Raw genomic sequence first — 19,311 nt, 5'->3', positions numbered from 1 at the left:
GGCTGTGGGGACCTTATAATTTGGAGCACTTTGATAGATATTAGAAGATCCTCCTTGTGTAAAAAATACAGGGGGAACGGATTCCGACGGCTGTTTTTTTGCCGTCGGATTCTGTTCCCCCTGTAAAAAAAAAAAAAAAAATCTGACGGAATCCGTTTTGCCACTCCCTTTATGAGAGGTGTTGATGTACTGGCTTAAAAAAAATCATATTTTATTTTGTGTGGGGATGGAGCTTATCTGGCACCAGTCTAAAGAAAAATATTTAAGAGTTTTTACTTTTTTTATGATAGGAAAATATGGGATTAAAAAAACTCTGCTACCCGGGACTTGAACTTGTGTCACCAGCTCTATGTGTCAGTGACTGACCAATGGGCAAATTTCGCTTTCCCTGGGAATCGAACCTATGACCTTGGCATTGCAAGCACCAATGCTCTACTTTTTGAGCTACAGGAAAGCTCTTTCAAAAATGCAGCACTTTGATAGATATTAGAAGATCCTCCTTGTGTAAAAAATACAGGGGGAACGGATTCCGACGGCTGTTTTTTTGCCGTCGGATTCTGTTCCCCCTGTAAAAAAAAAAAAAAAAATCTGACGGAATCCGTTCTGCCACTCCCTTTATGAGAGGTGTTGATGTACTGGCTTAAAAAAAATCATATTTTATTTTGTGTGGGGATGGAGCTTATCTGGCACCAGTCTAAAGAAAAATATTTAAGAGTTTTTACTTTTATTATGATAGGAAAATATGGGATTAAAAAAACTCTGCAACCCGGGACTTGAACTTGTGTCACCAGCTCTATATGTCAGTGAACTGACCACTAGGCTGTGGGGACCTTATAATTTGGAGCACTTTGATAGATATTAGAAGATCCTCCTTGTGTAAAAAATACAGGGGGAACGGATTCCGACGGCTGTTTTTTTGCCGTCGGATTCTGTTCCCCCTGTAAAAAAAAAAATAAAAATCTGACGGAATCCGTTTTGCCACTCCCTTTATGAGAGGTGTTGATGTACTGGCTTAAAAAAAATCATATTTTATTTTGTGTGGGGATGGAGCTTATCTGGCACCAGTCTAAAGAAAAATATTTAAGAGTTTTTACTTTTTTTATGATAGGAAAATATGGGATTAAAAAAACTCTGCTACCCGGGACTTGAACTTGTGTCACCAGCTCTATGTGTCAGTGACTGACCAATGGGCAAATTTCGCTTTCCCTGGGAATCGAACCTATGACCTTGGCATTGCAAGCACCAATGCTCTACTTTTTGAGCTACAGGAAAGCTCTTTCAAAAATGCAGCACTTTGATAGATATTAGAAGATCCTCCTTGTGTAAAAAATACAGGGGGAACGGATTCCGACGGCTGTTTTTTTGCCGTCGGATTCTGTTCCCCCTGTAAAAAAAAAAAAAAAAATCTGACGGAATCCGTTCTGCCACTCCCTTTATGAGAGGTGTTGATGTACTGGCTTAAAAAAAATCATATTTTATTTTGTGTGGGGATGGAGCTTATCTGGCACCAGTCTAAAGAAAAATATTTAAGAGTTTTTACTTTTATTATGATAGGAAAATATGGGATTAAAAAAACTCTGCAACCCGGGACTTGAACTTGTGTCACCAGCTCTATATGTCAGTGAACTGACCACTAGGCTGTGGGGACCTTATAATTTGGAGCACTTTGATAGATATTAGAAGATCCTCCTTGTGTAAAAAATACAGGGGGAACGGATTCCGACGGCTGTTTTTTTGCCGTCGGATTCTGTTCCCCCTGTAAAAAAAAAAAAAAAAATCTGACGGAATCCGTTCTGCCACTCCCTTTATGAGAGGTGTTGATGTACTGGCTTAAAAAAAATCATATTTTATTTTGTGTGGGGATGGAGCTTATCTGGCACCAGTCTAAAGAAAAATATTTAAGAGTTTTTACTTTTATTATGATAGGAAAATATGGGATTAAAAAAACTCTGCAACCCGGGACTTGAACTTGTGTCACCAGCTCTATGTGTCAGTGACTGACCACTGGGCAAATTTCGCTTTCCCTGGGAATCGAACCTATGACCTTGGCATTGCAAGCACCAATGCTCTACTTTTTGAGCTACAGGAAAGCTCTTTCAAAAATGCAGCACTTTGATAGATATTAGAAGATCCTCCTTGTGTAAAAAATACAGGGGGAACGGATTCCGACGGCTGTTTTTTTGCCGTCGGATTCTGTTCCCCCTGTAAAAAAAAAAAAAAAAATCTGACGGAATCCGTTCTGCCACTCCCTTTATGAGAGGTGTTGATGTACTGGCTTAAAAAAAATCATATTTTATTTTGTGTGGGGATGGAGCTTATCTGGCACCAGTCTAAAGAAAAATATTTAAGAGTTTTTACTTTTATTATGATAGGAAAATATGGGATTAAAAAAACTCTGCTACCCGGGACTTGAACTTGTGTCACCTAAGAATCACCAGCTCTATATGTCAGTGAACTGACCACTAGGCTGTGGGGACCTTATAATTTGGAGCACTTTGATAGATATTAGAAGATCCTCCTTGTGTAAAAAATACAGGGGGAACGGATTCCGACGGCTGTTTTTTTGCCGTCGGATTCTGTTCCCCCTGTAAAAAAAAAAAAAAAAATCTGACGGAATCCGTTCTGCCACTCCCTTTATGAGAGGTGTTGATGTACTGGCTTAAAAAAAATCATATTTTATTTTGTGTGGGGATGGAGCTTATCTGGCACCAGTCTAAAGAAAAATATTTAAGAGTTTTTACTTTTTTTATGATAGGAAAATATGGGATTAAAAAAACTCTGCAACCCGGGACTTGAACTTGTGTCACCAGCTCTATGTGTCAGTGACTGACCACTGGGCAAATTTCGCTTTCCCTGGGAATCGAACCTATGACCTTGGCATTGCAAGCACCAATGCTCTACTTTTTGAGCTACAGGAAAGCTCTTTCAAAAATGCAGCACTTTGATAGATATTAGAAGATCCTCCTTGTGTAAAAAATACAGGGGGAACGGTTCCGACGGCTGTTTTTTTGCCGTCGGATTCTGTTCCCCCTGTAAAAAAAAAAAAATCTGACGGAATCCATTCTGCCACTCCCTTTATGAGAGGTGTTGATGTACTGGCTTAAAAAAAATTATATTTTATTTTGTGTGGGGATGGAGCTTATCTGGCACCAGTCTAAAGAAAAATATTTAAGAGTTTTTACTTTTATTATGATAGGAAAATATGGGATTAAAAAAACTCTGCAACCCGGGACTTGAACTTGTGTCACCAGCTCTATATGTCAGTGAACTGACCACTAGGCTGTGGGGACCTTATAATTTGGAGCACTTTGATAGATATTAGAAGATCCTCCTTGTGTAAAAAATACAGGGGGAACGGATTCCGACGGCTGTTTTTTTGCCGTCGGATTCTGTTCCCCCTGTAAAAAAAAAAAAAAAAAATCTGACGGAATCCGTTTTGCCACTCCCTTTATGAGAGGTGTTGATGTACTGGCTTAAAAAAAATCATATTTTATTTTGTGTGGGGATGGAGCTTATCTGGCACCAGTCTAAAGAAAAATATTTAAGAGTTTTTACTTTTTTTATGATAGGAAAATATGGGATTAAAAAAACTCTGCTACCCGGGACTTGAACTTGTGTCACCAGCTCTATGTGTCAGTGACTGACCACTGGGCAAATTTCGCTTTCCCTGGGAATCGAACCTATGACCTTGGCATTGCAAGCACCAATGCTCTACTTTTTGAGCTACAGGAAAGCTCTTTCAAAAATGCAGCACTTTGATAGATATTAGAAGATCCTCCTTGTGTAAAAAATACAGGGGGAACGGATTCCGACGGCTGTTTTTTTGCCGTCGGATTCTGTTCCCCCTGTAAAAAAAAAAAAAAAAATCTGACGGAATCCGTTCTGCCACTCCCTTTATGAGAGGTGTTGATGTACTGGCTTAAAAAAAATCATATTTTATTTTGTGTGGGGATGGAGCTTATCTGGCACCAGTCTAAAGAAAAATATTTAAGAGTTTTTACTTTTATTATGATAGGAAAATATGGGATTAAAAAAACTCTGCTACCCGGGACTTGAACTTGTGTCACCTAAGAATCACCAGCTCTATATGTCAGTGAACTGACCACTAGGCTGTGGGGACCTTATAATTTGGAGCACTTTGATAGATATTAGAAGATCCTCCTTGTGTAAAAAATACAGGGGGAACGGATTCCGACGGCTGTTTTTTTGCCGTCGGATTCTGTTCCCCCTGTAAAAAAAAAAAAAAAAATCTGACGGAATCCGTTCTGCCACTCCCTTTATGAGAGGTGTTGATGTACTGGCTTAAAAAAAATCATATTTTATTTTGTGTGGGGATGGAGCTTATCTGGCACCAGTCTAAAGAAAAATATTTAAGAGTTTTTACTTTTATTATGATAGGAAAATATGGGATTAAAAAAACTCTGCAACCCGGGACTTGAACTTGTGTCACCAGCTCTATATGTCAGTGAACTGACCACTAGGCTGTGGGGACCTTATAATTTGGAGCACTTTGATAGATATTAGAAGATCCTCCTTGTGTAAAAAATACAGGGGGAACGGATTCCGACGGCTGTTTTTTTGCCGTCGGATTCTGTTCCCCCTGTAAAAAAAAAAAAAAAAATCTGACGGAATCCGTTTTGCCACTCCCTTTATGAGAGGTGTTGATGTACTGGCTTAAAAAAAATCATATTTTATTTTGTGTGGGGGATGGAGCTTATCTGGCACCAGTCTAAAGAAAAATATTTAAGAGTTTTTACTTTTTTTATGATAGGAAAATATGGGATTAAAAAAACTCTGCTACCCGGGACTTGAACTTGTGTCACCAGCTCTATGTGTCAGTGACTGACCAATGGGCAAATTTCGCTTTCCCTGGGAATCGAACCTATGACCTTGGCATTGCAAGCACCAATGCTCTACTTTTTGAGCTACAGGAAAGCTCTTTCGAAAATGCAGCACTTTGATAGATATTAGAAGATCCTCCTTGTGTAAAAAATACAGGGGGAACGGATTCCGACGGCTGTTTTTTTGCCGTCGGATTCTGTTCCCCCTGTAAAAAAAAAAAAAAAAATCTGACGGAATCCGTTCTGCCACTCCCTTTATGAGAGGTGTTGATGTACTGGCTTAAAAAAAATCATATTTTATTTTGTGTGGGGATGGAGCTTATCTGGCACCAGTCTAAAGAAAAATATTTAAGAGTTTTTACTTTTATTATGATAGGAAAATATGGGATTAAAAAAACTCTGCTACCCGGGACTTGAACTTGTGTCACCTAAGAATCACCAGCTCTATATGTCAGTGAACTGACCACTAGGCTGTGGGGACCTTATAATTTGGAGCACTTTGATAGATATTAGAAGATCCTCCTTGTGTAAAAAATACAGGGGGAACGGATTCCGACGGCTGTTTTTTTGCCGTCGGATTCTGTTCCCCCTGTAAAAAAAAAAAAAAAAATCTGACGGAATCCGTTCTGCCACTCCCTTTATGAGAGGTGTTGATGTACTGGCTTAAAAAAAATCATATTTTATTTTGTGAGGGGATGGAGCTTATCTGGCACCAGTCTAAAGAAAAATATTTAAGAGTTTTTACTTTTTTTATGATAGGAAAATATGGGATTAAAAAAACTCTGCAACCCGGGACTTGAACTTGTGTCACCAGCTCTATGTGTCAGTGACTGACCACTGGGCAAATTTCGCTTTCCCTGGGAATCGAACCTATGACCTTGGCATTGCAAGCACCAATGCTCTACTTTTTGAGCTACAGGAAAGCTCTTTCAAAAATGCAGCACTTTGATAGATATTAGAAGATCCTCCTTGTGTAAAAAATACAGGGGGAACGGATTCCGACGGCTGTTTTTTTGCCGTCGGATTCTGTTCCCCCTGTAAAAAAAAAAAAAAAAATCTGACGGAATCCATTCTGCCACTCCCTTTATGAGAGGTGTTGATGTACTGGCTTAAAAAAAATTATATTTTATTTTGTGTGGGGATGGAGCTTATCTGGCACCAGTCTAAAGAAAAATATTTAAGAGTTTTTACTTTTATTATGATAGGAAAATATGGGATTAAAAAAACTCTGCAACCCGGGACTTGAACTTGTGTCACCAGCTCTATATGTCAGTGAACTGACCACTAGGCTGTGGGGACCTTATAATTTGGAGCACTTTGATAGATATTAGAAGATCCTCCTTGTGTAAAAAATACAGGGGGAACGGATTCCGACGGCTGTTTTTTTGCCGTCGGATTCTGTTCCCCCTGTAAAAAAAAAAAAAAAAATCTGACGGAATCCGTTTTGCCACTCCCTTTATGAGAGGTGTTGATGTACTGGCTTAAAAAAAATCATATTTTATTTTGTGTGGGGATGGAGCTTATCTGGCACCAGTCTAAAGAAAAATATTTAAGAGTTTTTACTTTTTTTATGATAGGAAAATATGGGATTAAAAAAACTCTGCAACCCGGGACTTGAACTTGTGTCACCAGCTCTATGTGTCAGTGACTGACCACTGGGCAAATTTCGCTTTCCCTGGGAATCGAACCTATGACCTTGGCATTGCAAGCACCAATGCTCTACTTTTTGAGCTACAGGAAAGCTCTTTCAAAAATGCAGCACTTTGATAGATATTAGAAGATCCTCCTTGTGTAAAAAATACAGGGGGAACGGATTCCGACGGCTGTTTTTTTGCCGTCGGATTCTGTTCCCCCTGTAAAAAAAAAAAAAAAATCTGACGGAATCCGTTCTGCCACTCCCTTTATGAGAGGTGTTGATGTACTGGCTTAAAAAAAATCATATTTTATTTTGTGTGGGGATGGAGCTTATCTGGCACCAGTCTAAAGAAAAATATTTAAGAGTTTTTACTTTTATTATGATAGGAAAATATGGGATTAAAAAAACTCTGCAACCCGGGACTTGAACTTGTGTCACCAGCTCTATGTGTCAGTGACTGACCACTGGGCAAATTTCGCTTTCCCTGGGAATCGAACCTATGACCTTGGCATTGCAAGCACCAATGCTCTACTTTTTGAGCTACAGGAAAGCTCTTTCAAAAATGCAGCACTTTGATAGATATTAGAAGATCCTCCTTGTGTAAAAAATACAGGGGGAACGGATTCCGACGGCTGTTTTTTTGCCGTCGGATTCTGTTCCCCCTGTAAAAAAAAAAAAAAAAAATCTGACGGAATCCGTTCTGCCACTCCCTTTATGAGAGGTGTTGATGTACTGGCTTAAAAAAAATCATATTTTATTTTGTGTGGGGATGGAGCTTATCTGGCACCAGTCTAAAGAAAAATATTTAAGAGTTTTTACTTTTATTATGATAGGAAAATATGGGATTAAAAAAACTCTGCAACCCGGGACTTGAACTTGTGTCACCAGCTCTATATGTCAGTGAACTGACCACTAGGCTGTGGGGACCTTATAATTTGGAGCACTTTGATAGATATTAGAAGATCCTCCTTGTGTAAAAAATACAGGGGGAACGGATTCCGACGGCTGTTTTTTTGCCGTCGGATTCTGTTCCCCCTGTAAAAAAAAAAAAAAAAATCTGACGGAATCCGTTTTGCCACTCCCTTTATGAGAGGTGTTGATGTACTGGCTTAAAAAAAATCATATTTTATTTTGTGTGGGGATGGAGCTTATCTGGCACCAGTCTAAAGAAAAATATTTAAGAGTTTTTACTTTTTTTATGATAGGAAAATATGGGATTAAAAAAACTCTGCTACCCGGGACTTGAACTTGTGTCACCAGCTCTATGTGTCAGTGACTGACCAATGGGCAAATTTCGCTTTCCCTGGGAATCGAACCTATGACCTTGGCATTGCAAGCACCAATGCTCTACTTTTTGAGCTACAGGAAAGCTCTTTCAAAAATGCAGCACTTTGATAGATATTAGAAGATCCTCCTTGTGTAAAAAATACAGGGGGAACGGATTCCGACGGCTGTTTTTTTGCCGTCGGATTCTGTTCCCCCTGTAAAAAAAAAAAAAAAAATCTGACGGAATCCGTTCTGCCACTCCCTTTATGAGAGGTGTTGATGTACTGGCTTAAAAAAAATCATATTTTATTTTGTGTGGGGATGGAGCTTATCTGGCACCAGTCTAAAGAAAAATATTTAAGAGTTTTTACTTTTATTATGATAGGAAAATATGGGATTAAAAAAACTCTGCAACCCGGGACTTGAACTTGTGTCACCAGCTCTATATGTCAGTGAACTGACCACTAGGCTGTGGGGACCTTATAATTTGGAGCACTTTGATAGATATTAGAAGATCCTCCTTGTGTAAAAAATACAGGGGGAACGGATTCCGACGGCTGTTTTTTTGCCGTCGGATTCTGTTCCCCCTGTAAAAAAAAAAATAAAAATCTGACGGAATCCGTTTTGCCACTCCCTTTATGAGAGGTGTTGATGTACTGGCTTAAAAAAAATCATATTTTATTTTGTGTGGGGATGGAGCTTATCTGGCACCAGTCTAAAGAAAAATATTTAAGAGTTTTTACTTTTTTTATGATAGGAAAATATGGGATTAAAAAAACTCTGCTACCCGGGACTTGAACTTGTGTCACCAGCTCTATGTGTCAGTGACTGACCAATGGGCAAATTTCGCTTTCCCTGGGAATCGAACCTATGACCTTGGCATTGCAAGCACCAATGCTCTACTTTTTGAGCTACAGGAAAGCTCTTTCAAAAATGCAGCACTTTGATAGATATTAGAAGATCCTCCTTGTGTAAAAAATACAGGGGGAACGGATTCCGACGGCTGTTTTTTTGCCGTCGGATTCTGTTCCCCCTGTAAAAAAAAAAAAAAAAATCTGACGGAATCCGTTCTGCCACTCCCTTTATGAGAGGTGTTGATGTACTGGCTTAAAAAAAATCATATTTTATTTTGTGTGGGGATGGAGCTTATCTGGCACCAGTCTAAAGAAAAATATTTAAGAGTTTTTACTTTTATTATGATAGGAAAATATGGGATTAAAAAAACTCTGCAACCCGGGACTTGAACTTGTGTCACCAGCTCTATATGTCAGTGAACTGACCACTAGGCTGTGGGGACCTTATAATTTGGAGCACTTTGATAGATATTAGAAGATCCTCCTTGTGTAAAAAATACAGGGGGAACGGATTCCGACGGCTGTTTTTTTGCCGTCGGATTCTGTTCCCCCTGTAAAAAAAAAAAAAAAAATCTGACGGAATCCGTTCTGCCACTCCCTTTATGAGAGGTGTTGATGTACTGGCTTAAAAAAAATCATATTTTATTTTGTGTGGGGATGGAGCTTATCTGGCACCAGTCTAAAGAAAAATATTTAAGAGTTTTTACTTTTATTATGATAGGAAAATATGGGATTAAAAAAACTCTGCAACCCGGGACTTGAACTTGTGTCACCAGCTCTATGTGTCAGTGACTGACCACTGGGCAAATTTCGCTTTCCCTGGGAATCGAACCTATGACCTTGGCATTGCAAGCACCAATGCTCTACTTTTTGAGCTACAGGAAAGCTCTTTCAAAAATGCAGCACTTTGATAGATATTAGAAGATCCTCCTTGTGTAAAAAATACAGGGGGAACGGATTCCGACGGCTGTTTTTTTGCCGTCGGATTCTGTTCCCCCTGTAAAAAAAAAAAAAAAAATCTGACGGAATCCGTTCTGCCACTCCCTTTATGAGAGGTGTTGATGTACTGGCTTAAAAAAAATCATATTTTATTTTGTGTGGGGATGGAGCTTATCTGGCACCAGTCTAAAGAAAAATATTTAAGAGTTTTTACTTTTATTATGATAGGAAAATATGGGATTAAAAAAACTCTGCTACCCGGGACTTGAACTTGTGTCACCTAAGAATCACCAGCTCTATATGTCAGTGAACTGACCACTAGGCTGTGGGGACCTTATAATTTGGAGCACTTTGATAGATATTAGAAGATCCTCCTTGTGTAAAAAATACAGGGGGAACGGATTCCGACGGCTGTTTTTTTGCCGTCGGATTCTGTTCCCCCTGTAAAAAAAAAAAAAAAAATCTGACGGAATCCGTTCTGCCACTCCCTTTATGAGAGGTGTTGATGTACTGGCTTAAAAAAAATCATATTTTATTTTGTGTGGGGATGGAGCTTATCTGGCACCAGTCTAAAGAAAAATATTTAAGAGTTTTTACTTTTTTTATGATAGGAAAATATGGGATTAAAAAAACTCTGCAACCCGGGACTTGAACTTGTGTCACCAGCTCTATGTGTCAGTGACTGACCACTGGGCAAATTTCGCTTTCCCTGGGAATCGAACCTATGACCTTGGCATTGCAAGCACCAATGCTCTACTTTTTGAGCTACAGGAAAGCTCTTTCAAAAATGCAGCACTTTGATAGATATTAGAAGATCCTCCTTGTGTAAAAAATACAGGGGGAACGGTTCCGACGGCTGTTTTTTTGCCGTCGGATTCTGTTCCCCCTGTAAAAAAAAAAAAATCTGACGGAATCCATTCTGCCACTCCCTTTATGAGAGGTGTTGATGTACTGGCTTAAAAAAAATTATATTTTATTTTGTGTGGGGATGGAGCTTATCTGGCACCAGTCTAAAGAAAAATATTTAAGAGTTTTTACTTTTATTATGATAGGAAAATATGGGATTAAAAAAACTCTGCAACCCGGGACTTGAACTTGTGTCACCAGCTCTATATGTCAGTGAACTGACCACTAGGCTGTGGGGACCTTATAATTTGGAGCACTTTGATAGATATTAGAAGATCCTCCTTGTGTAAAAAATACAGGGGGAACGGATTCCGACGGCTGTTTTTTTGCCGTCGGATTCTGTTCCCCCTGTAAAAAAAAAAAAAAAAAATCTGACGGAATCCGTTTTGCCACTCCCTTTATGAGAGGTGTTGATGTACTGGCTTAAAAAAAATCATATTTTATTTTGTGTGGGGATGGAGCTTATCTGGCACCAGTCTAAAGAAAAATATTTAAGAGTTTTTACTTTTTTTATGATAGGAAAATATGGGATTAAAAAAACTCTGCTACCCGGGACTTGAACTTGTGTCACCAGCTCTATGTGTCAGTGACTGACCACTGGGCAAATTTCGCTTTCCCTGGGAATCGAACCTATGACCTTGGCATTGCAAGCACCAATGCTCTACTTTTTGAGCTACAGGAAAGCTCTTTCAAAAATGCAGCACTTTGATAGATATTAGAAGATCCTCCTTGTGTAAAAAATACAGGGGGAACGGATTCCGACGGCTGTTTTTTTGCCGTCGGATTCTGTTCCCCCTGTAAAAAAAAAAAAAAAAATCTGACGGAATCCGTTCTGCCACTCCCTTTATGAGAGGTGTTGATGTACTGGCTTAAAAAAAATCATATTTTATTTTGTGTGGGGATGGAGCTTATCTGGCACCAGTCTAAAGAAAAATATTTAAGAGTTTTTACTTTTATTATGATAGGAAAATATGGGATTAAAAAAACTCTGCTACCCGGGACTTGAACTTGTGTCACCTAAGAATCACCAGCTCTATATGTCAGTGAACTGACCACTAGGCTGTGGGGACCTTATAATTTGGAGCACTTTGATAGATATTAGAAGATCCTCCTTGTGTAAAAAATACAGGGGGAACGGATTCCGACGGCTGTTTTTTTGCCGTCGGATTCTGTTCCCCCTGTAAAAAAAAAAAAAAAAAATCTGACGGAATCCGTTCTGCCACTCCCTTTATGAGAGGTGTTGATGTACTGGCTTAAAAAAAATCATATTTTATTTTGTGTGGGGATGGAGCTTATCTGGCACCAGTCTAAAGAAAAATATTTAAGAGTTTTTACTTTTTTTATGATAGGAAAATATGGGATTAAAAAAACTCTGCAACCCGGGACTTGAACTTGTGTCACCAGCTCTATGTGTCAGTGACTGACCACTGGGCAAATTTCGCTTTCCCTGGGAATCGAACCTATGACCTTGGCATTGCAAGCACCAATGCTCTACTTTTTGAGCTACAGGAAAGCTCTTTCAAAAATGCAGCACTTTGATAGATATTAGAAGATCCTCCTTGTGTAAAAAATACAGGGGGAACGGTTCCGACGGCTGTTTTTTTGCCGTCGGATTCTGTTCCCCCTGTAAAAAAAAAAAAATCTGACGGAATCCATTCTGCCACTCCCTTTATGAGAGGTGTTGATGTACTGGCTTAAAAAAAATTATATTTTATTTTGTGTGGGGATGGAGCTTATCTGGCACCAGTCTAAAGAAAAATATTTAAGAGTTTTTACTTTTATTATGATAGGAAAATATGGGATTAAAAAAACTCTGCAACCCGGGACTTGAACTTGTGTCACCAGCTCTATATGTCAGTGAACTGACCACTAGGCTGTGGGGACCTTATAATTTGGAGCACTTTGATAGATATTAGAAGATCCTCCTTGTGTAAAAAATACAGGGGGAACGGATTCCGACGGCTGTTTTTTTGCCGTCGGATTCTGTTCCCCCTGTAAAAAAAAAAAAAAAAATCTGACGGAATCCGTTTTGCCACTCCCTTTATGAGAGGTGTTGATGTACTGGCTTAAAAAAAATCATATTTTATTTTGTGTGGGGATGGAGCTTATCTGGCACCAGTCTAAAGAAAAATATTTAAGAGTTTTTACTTTTTTTATGATAGGAAAATATGGGATTAAAAAAACTCTGCTACCCGGGACTTGAACTTGTGTCACCAGCTCTATGTGTCAGTGACTGACCACTGGGCAAATTTCGCTTTCCCTGGGAATCGAACCTATGACCTTGGCATTGCAAGCACCAATGCTCTACTTTTTGAGCTACAGGAAAGCTCTTTCAAAAATGCAGCACTTTGATAGATATTAGAAGATCCTCCTTGTGTAAAAAATACAGGGGGAACGGATTCCGACGGCTGTTTTTTTGCCGTCGGATTCTGTTCCCCCTGTAAAAAAAAAAAAAAAAATCTGACGGAATCCGTTCTGCCACTCCCTTTATGAGAGGTGTTGATGTACTGGCTTAAAAAAAATCATATTTTATTTTGTGTGGGGATGGAGCTTATCTGGCACCAGTCTAAAGAAAAATATTTAAGAGTTTTTACTTTTATTATGATAGGAAAATATGGGATTAAAAAAACTCTGCTACCCGGGACTTGAACTTGTGTCACCTAAGAATCACCAGCTCTATATGTCAGTGAACTGACCACTAGGCTGTGGGGACCTTATAATTTGGAGCACTTTGATAGATATTAGAAGATCCTCCTTGTGTAAAAAATACAGGGGGAACGGATTCCGACGGCTGTTTTTTTGCCGTCGGATTCTGTTCCCCCTGTAAAAAAAAAAAAAAAAAATCTGACGGAATCCGTTCTGCCACTCCCTTTATGAGAGGTGTTGATGTACTGGCTTAAAAAAAATCATATTTTATTTTGTGTGGGGATGGAGCTTATCTGGCACCAGTCTAAAGAAAAATATTTAAGAGTTTTTACTTTTTTTATGATAGGAAAATATGGGATTAAAAAAACTCTGCAACCCGGGACTTGAACTTGTGTCACCAGCTCTATGTGTCAGTGACTGACCACTGGGCAAATTTCGCTTTCCCTGGGAATCGAACCTATGACCTTGGCATTGCAAGCACCAATGCTCTACTTTTTGAGCTACAGGAAAGCTCTTTCAAAAATGCAGCACTTTGATAGATATTAGAAGATCCTCCTTGTGTAAAAAATACAGGGGGAACGGTTCCGACGGCTGTTTTTTTGCCGTCGGATTCTGTTCCCCCTGTAAAAAAAAAAAAATCTGACGGAATCCATTCTGCCACTCCCTTTATGAGAGGTGTTGATGTACTGGCTTAAAAAAAATTATATTTTATTTTGTGTGGGGATGGAGCTTATCTGGCACCAGTCTAAAGAAAAATATTTAAGAGTTTTTACTTTTATTATGATAGGAAAATATGGGATTAAAAAAACTCTGCAACCCGGGACTTGAACTTGTGTCACCAGCTCTATATGTCAGTGAACTGACCACTAGGCTGTGGGGACCTTATAATTTGGAGCACTTTGATAGATATTAGAAGATCCTCCTTGTGTAAAAAATACAGGGGGAACGGATTCCGACGGCTGTTTTTTTGCCGTCGGATTCTGTTCCCCCTGTAAAAAAAAAAAAAAAAAATCTGACGGAATCCGTTTTGCCACTCCCTTTATGAGAGGTGTTGATGTACTGGCTTAAAAAAAATCATATTTTATTTTGTGTGGGGATGGAGCTTATCTGGCACCAGTCTAAAGAAAAATATTTAAGAGTTTTTACTTTTTTTATGATAGGAAAATATGGGATTAAAAAAACTCTGCTACCCGGGACTTGAACTTGTGTCACCAGCTCTATGTGTCAGTGACTGACCACTGGGCAAATTTCGCTTTCCCTGGGAATCGAACCTATGACCTTGGCATTGCAAGCACCAATGCTCTACTTTTTGAGCTACAGGAAAGCTCTTTCAAAAATGCAGCACTTTGATAGATATTAGAAGATCCTCCTTGTGTAAAAAATACAGGGGGAACGGATTCCGACGGCTGTTTTTTTGCCGTCGGATTCTGTTCCCCCTGTAAAAAAAAAAAAAAAAATCTGACGGAATCCGTTCTGCCACTCCCTTTATGAGAGGTGTTGATGTACTGGCTTAAAAAAAATCATATTTTATTTTGTGTGGGGATGGAGCTTATCTGGCACCAGTCTAAAGAAAAATATTTAAGAGTTTTTACTTTTATTATGATAGGAAAATATGGGATTAAAAAAACTCTGCTACCCGGGACTTGAACTTGTGTCACCTAAGAATCACCAGCTCTATATGTCAGTGAACTGACCACTAGGCTGTGGGGACCTTATAATTTGGAGCACTTTGATAGATATTAGAAGATCCTCCTTGTGTAAAAAATACAGGGGGAACGGATTCCGACGGCTGTTTTTTTGCCGTCGGATTCTGTTCCCCCTGTAAAAAAAAAAAAAAAAAATCTGACGGAATCCGTTCTGCCACTCCCTTTATGAGAGGTGTTGATGTACTGGCTTAAAAAAAATCATATTTTATTTTGTGTGGGGATGGAGCTTATCTGGCACCAGTCTAAAGAAAAATATTTAAGAGTTTTTACTTTTTTTATGATAGGAAAATATGGGATTAAAAAAACTCTGCAACCCGGGACTTGAACTTGTGTCACCAGCTCTATGTGTCAGTGACTGACCACTGGGCAAATTTCGCTTTCCCTGGGAATCGAACCTATGACCTTGGCATTGCAAGCACCAATGCTCTACTTTTTGAGCTACAGGAAAGCTCTTTCAAAAATGCAGCACTTTGATAGATATTAGAAGATCCTCCTTGTGTAAAAAATACAGGGGGAACGGTTCCGACGGCTGTTTTTTTGCCGTCGGATTCTGTTCCCCCTGTAAAAAAAAAAAAATCTGACGGAATCCATTCTGCCACTCCCTTTATGAGAGGTGTTGATGTACTGGCTTAAAAAAAATTATATTTTATTTTGTGTGGGGATGGAGCTTATCTGGCACCAGTCTAAAGAAAAATATTTAAGAGTTTTTACTTTTATTATGATAGGAAAATATGGGATTAAAAAAACTCTGCAACCCGGGACTTGAACTTGTGTCACCAGCTCTATATGTCAGTGAACTGACCACTAGGCTGTGGGGACCTTATAATTTGGAGCACTTTGATAGATATTAGAAGATCCTCCTTGTGTAAAAAATACAGGGGGAACGGATTCCGACGGCTGTTTTTTTGCCGTCGGATTCTGTTCCCCCTGTAAAAAAAAAAAAAAAAATCTGACGGAATCCGTTTTGCCACTCCCTTTATGAGAGGTGTTGATGTACTGGCTTAAAAAAAATCATATTTTATTTTGTGTGGGGATGGAGCTTATCTGGCACCAGTCTAAAGAAAAATATTTAAGAGTTTTTACTTTTTTTATGATAGGAAAATATGGGATTAAAAAAACTCTGCTACCCGGGACTTGAACTTGTGTCACCAGCTCTATGTGTCAGTGACTGACCACTGGGCAAATTTCGCTTTCCCTGGGAATCGAACCTATGACCTTGGCATTGCAAGCACCAATGCTCTACTTTTTGAGCTACAGGAAAGCTCTTTCAAAAATGCAGCACTTTGATAGATATTAGAAGATCCTCCTTGTGTAAAAAATACAGGGGGAACGGATTCCGACGGCTGTTTTTTTGCCGTCGGATTCTGTTCCCCCTGTAAAAAAAAAAAAAAAAATCTGACGGAATCCGTTCTGCCACTCCCTTTATGAGAGGTGTTGATGTACTGGCTTAAAAAAAATCATATTTTATTTTGTGTGGGGATGGAGCTTATCTGGCACCAGTCTAAAGAAAAATATTTAAGAGTTTTTACTTTTATTATGATAGGAAAATATGGGATTAAAAAAACTCTGCTACCCGGGACTTGAACTTGTGTCACCTAAGAATCACCAGCTCTATATGTCAGTGAACTGACCACTAGGCTGTGGGGACCTTATAATTTGGAGCACTTTGATAGATATTAGAAGATCCTCCTTGTGTAAAAAATACAGGGGGAACGGATTCCGACGGCTGTTTTTTTGCCGTCGGATTCTGTTCCCCCTGTAAAAAAAAAAAAAAAAAATCTGACGGAATCCGTTCTGCCACTCCCTTTATGAGAGGTGTTGATGTACTGGCTTAAAAAAAATCATATTTTATTTTGTGTGGGGATGGAGCTTATCTGGCACCAGTCTAAAGAAAAATATTTAAGAGTTTTTACTTTTTTTATGATAGGAAAATATGGGATTAAAAAAACTCTGCAACCCGGGACTTGAACTTGTGTCACCAGCTCTATGTGTCAGTGACTGACCACTGGGCAAATTTCGCTTTCCCTGGGAATCGAACCTATGACCTTGGCATTGCAAGCACCAATGCTCTACTTTTTGAGCTACAGGAAAGCTCTTTCAAAAATGCAGCACTTTGATAGATATTAGAAGATCCTCCTTGTGTAAAAAATACAGGGGGAACGGATTCCGACGGCTGTTTTTTTGCCGTCGGATTCTGTTCCCCCTGTAAAAAAAAAAAAAAAAATCTGACGGAATCCGTTTTGCCACTCCCTTTATGAGAGGTGTTGATGTACTGGCTTAAAAAAAATTATATTTTATTTTGTGTGGGGATGGAGCTTATCTGGCACCAGTCTAAAGAAAAATATTTAAGAGTTTTTACTTTTTTTATGATAGGAAAATATGGGATTAAAAAAACTCTGCTACCCGGGACTTGAACTTGTGTCACCAGCTCTATGTGTCAGTGACTGACCACTGGGCAAATTTCGCTTTCCCTGGGAATCGAACCTATGACCTTGGCATTGCAAGCACCAATGCTCTACTTTTTGAGCTACAGGAAAGCTCTTTCAAAAATGCAGCACTTTGATAGATATTAGAAGATCCTCCTTGTGTAAAAAATACAGGGGGAACGGATTCCGACGGCTGTTTTTTTGCCGTCGGATTCTGTTCCCCCTGTAAAAAAAAAAAAAAAAATCTGACGGAATCCGTTCTGCCACTCCCTTTATGAGAGGTGTTGATGTACTGGCTTAAAAAAAATCATATTTTATTTTGTGTGGGGATGGAGCTTATCTGGCACCAGTCTAAAGAAAAATATTTAAGAGTTTTTACTTTTATTATGATAGGAAAATATGGGATTAAAAAAACTCTGCTACCCGGGACTTGAACTTGTGTCACCTAAGAATCACCAGCTCTATATGTCAGTGAACTGACCACTAGGCTGTGGGGACCTTATAATTTGGAGCACTTTGATAGATATTAGAAGATCCTCCTTGTGTAAAAAATACAGGGGGAACGGATTCCGACGGCTGTTTTTTTGCCGTCGGATTCTGTTCCCCCTGTAAAAAAAAAAAAAAAAAATCTGACGGAATCCGTTCTGCCACTCCCTTTATGAGAGGTGTTGATGTACTGGCTTAAAAAAAATCATATTTTATTTTGTGTGGGGATGGAGCTTATCTGGCACCAGTCTAAAGAAAAATATTTAAGAGTTTTTACTTTTTTTATGATAGGAAAATATGGGATTAAAAAAACTCTGCAACCCGGGACTTGAACTTGTGTCACCAGCTCTATGTGTCAGTGACTGACCACTGGGCAAATTTCGCTTTCCCTGGGAATCGAACCTATGACCTTGGCATTGCAAGCACCAATGCTCTACTTTTTGAGCTACAGGAAAGCTCTTTCAAAAATGCAGCACTTTGATAGATATTAGAAGATCCTCCTTGTGTAAAAAATACAGGGGGAACGGATTCCGACGGCTGTTTTTTTGCCGTCGGATTCTGTTCCCCCTGTAAAAAAAAAAAAAAAAATCTGACGGAATCCGTTTTGCCACTCCCTTTATGAGAGGTGTTGATGTACTGGCTTAAAAAAAATTATATTTTATTTTGTGTGGGGATGGAGCTTATCTGGCACCAGTCTAAAGAAAAATATTTAAGAGTTTTTACTTTTTTTATGATAGGAAAATATGGGATTAAAAAAACTCTGCTACCCGGGACTTGAACTTGTGTCACCAGCTCTATGTGTCAGTGACTGACCACTGGGCAAATTTCGCTTTCCCTGGGAATCGAACCTATGACCTTGGCATTGCAAGCACCAATGCTCTACTTTTTGAGCTACAGGAAAGCTCTTTCAAAAATGCAGCACTTTGATAGATATTAGAAGATCCTCCTTGTGTAAAAAATACAGGGGGAACGGATTCCGACGGCTGTTTTTTTGCCGTCGGATTCTGTTCCCCCTGTAAAAAAAAAAAAAAAAATCTGACGGAATCCGTTCTGCCACTCCCTTTATGAGAGGTGTTGATGTACTGGCTTAAAAAAAATCATATTTTATTTTGTGTGGGGATGGAGCTTATCTGGCACCAGTCTAAAGAAAAATATTTAAGAGTTTTTACTTTTATTATGATAGGAAAATATGGGATTAAAAAAACTCTGCTACCCGGGACTTGAACTTGTGTCACCTAAGAATCACCAGCTCTATATGTCAGTGAACTGACCACTAGGCTGTGGGGACCTTATAATTTGGAGCACTTTGATAGATATTAGAAGATCCTCCTTGTGTAAAAAATACAGGGGGAACGGATTCCGACGGCTGTTTTTTTGCCGTCGGATTCTGTTCCCCCTGTAAAAAAAAAAAAAAAAAATCTGACGGAATCCGTTCTGCCACTCCCTTTATGAGAGGTGTTGATGTACTGGCTTAAAAAAAATCATATTTTATTTTGTGTGGGGATGGAGCTTATCTGGCACCAGTCTAAAGAAAAATATTTAAGAGTTTTTACTTTTTTTATGATAGGAAAATATGGGATTAAAAAAACTCTGCAACCCGGGACT

Source organism: Phoxinus phoxinus, assembly GCF_949152265.1.
Source record: "Phoxinus phoxinus genome assembly, chromosome: 1".
Classification (NCBI taxonomy): Eukaryota; Metazoa; Chordata; class Actinopteri; order Cypriniformes; family Leuciscidae; genus Phoxinus; species Phoxinus phoxinus.
Note: the sequence above shows the minus strand (reverse complement) of the source record.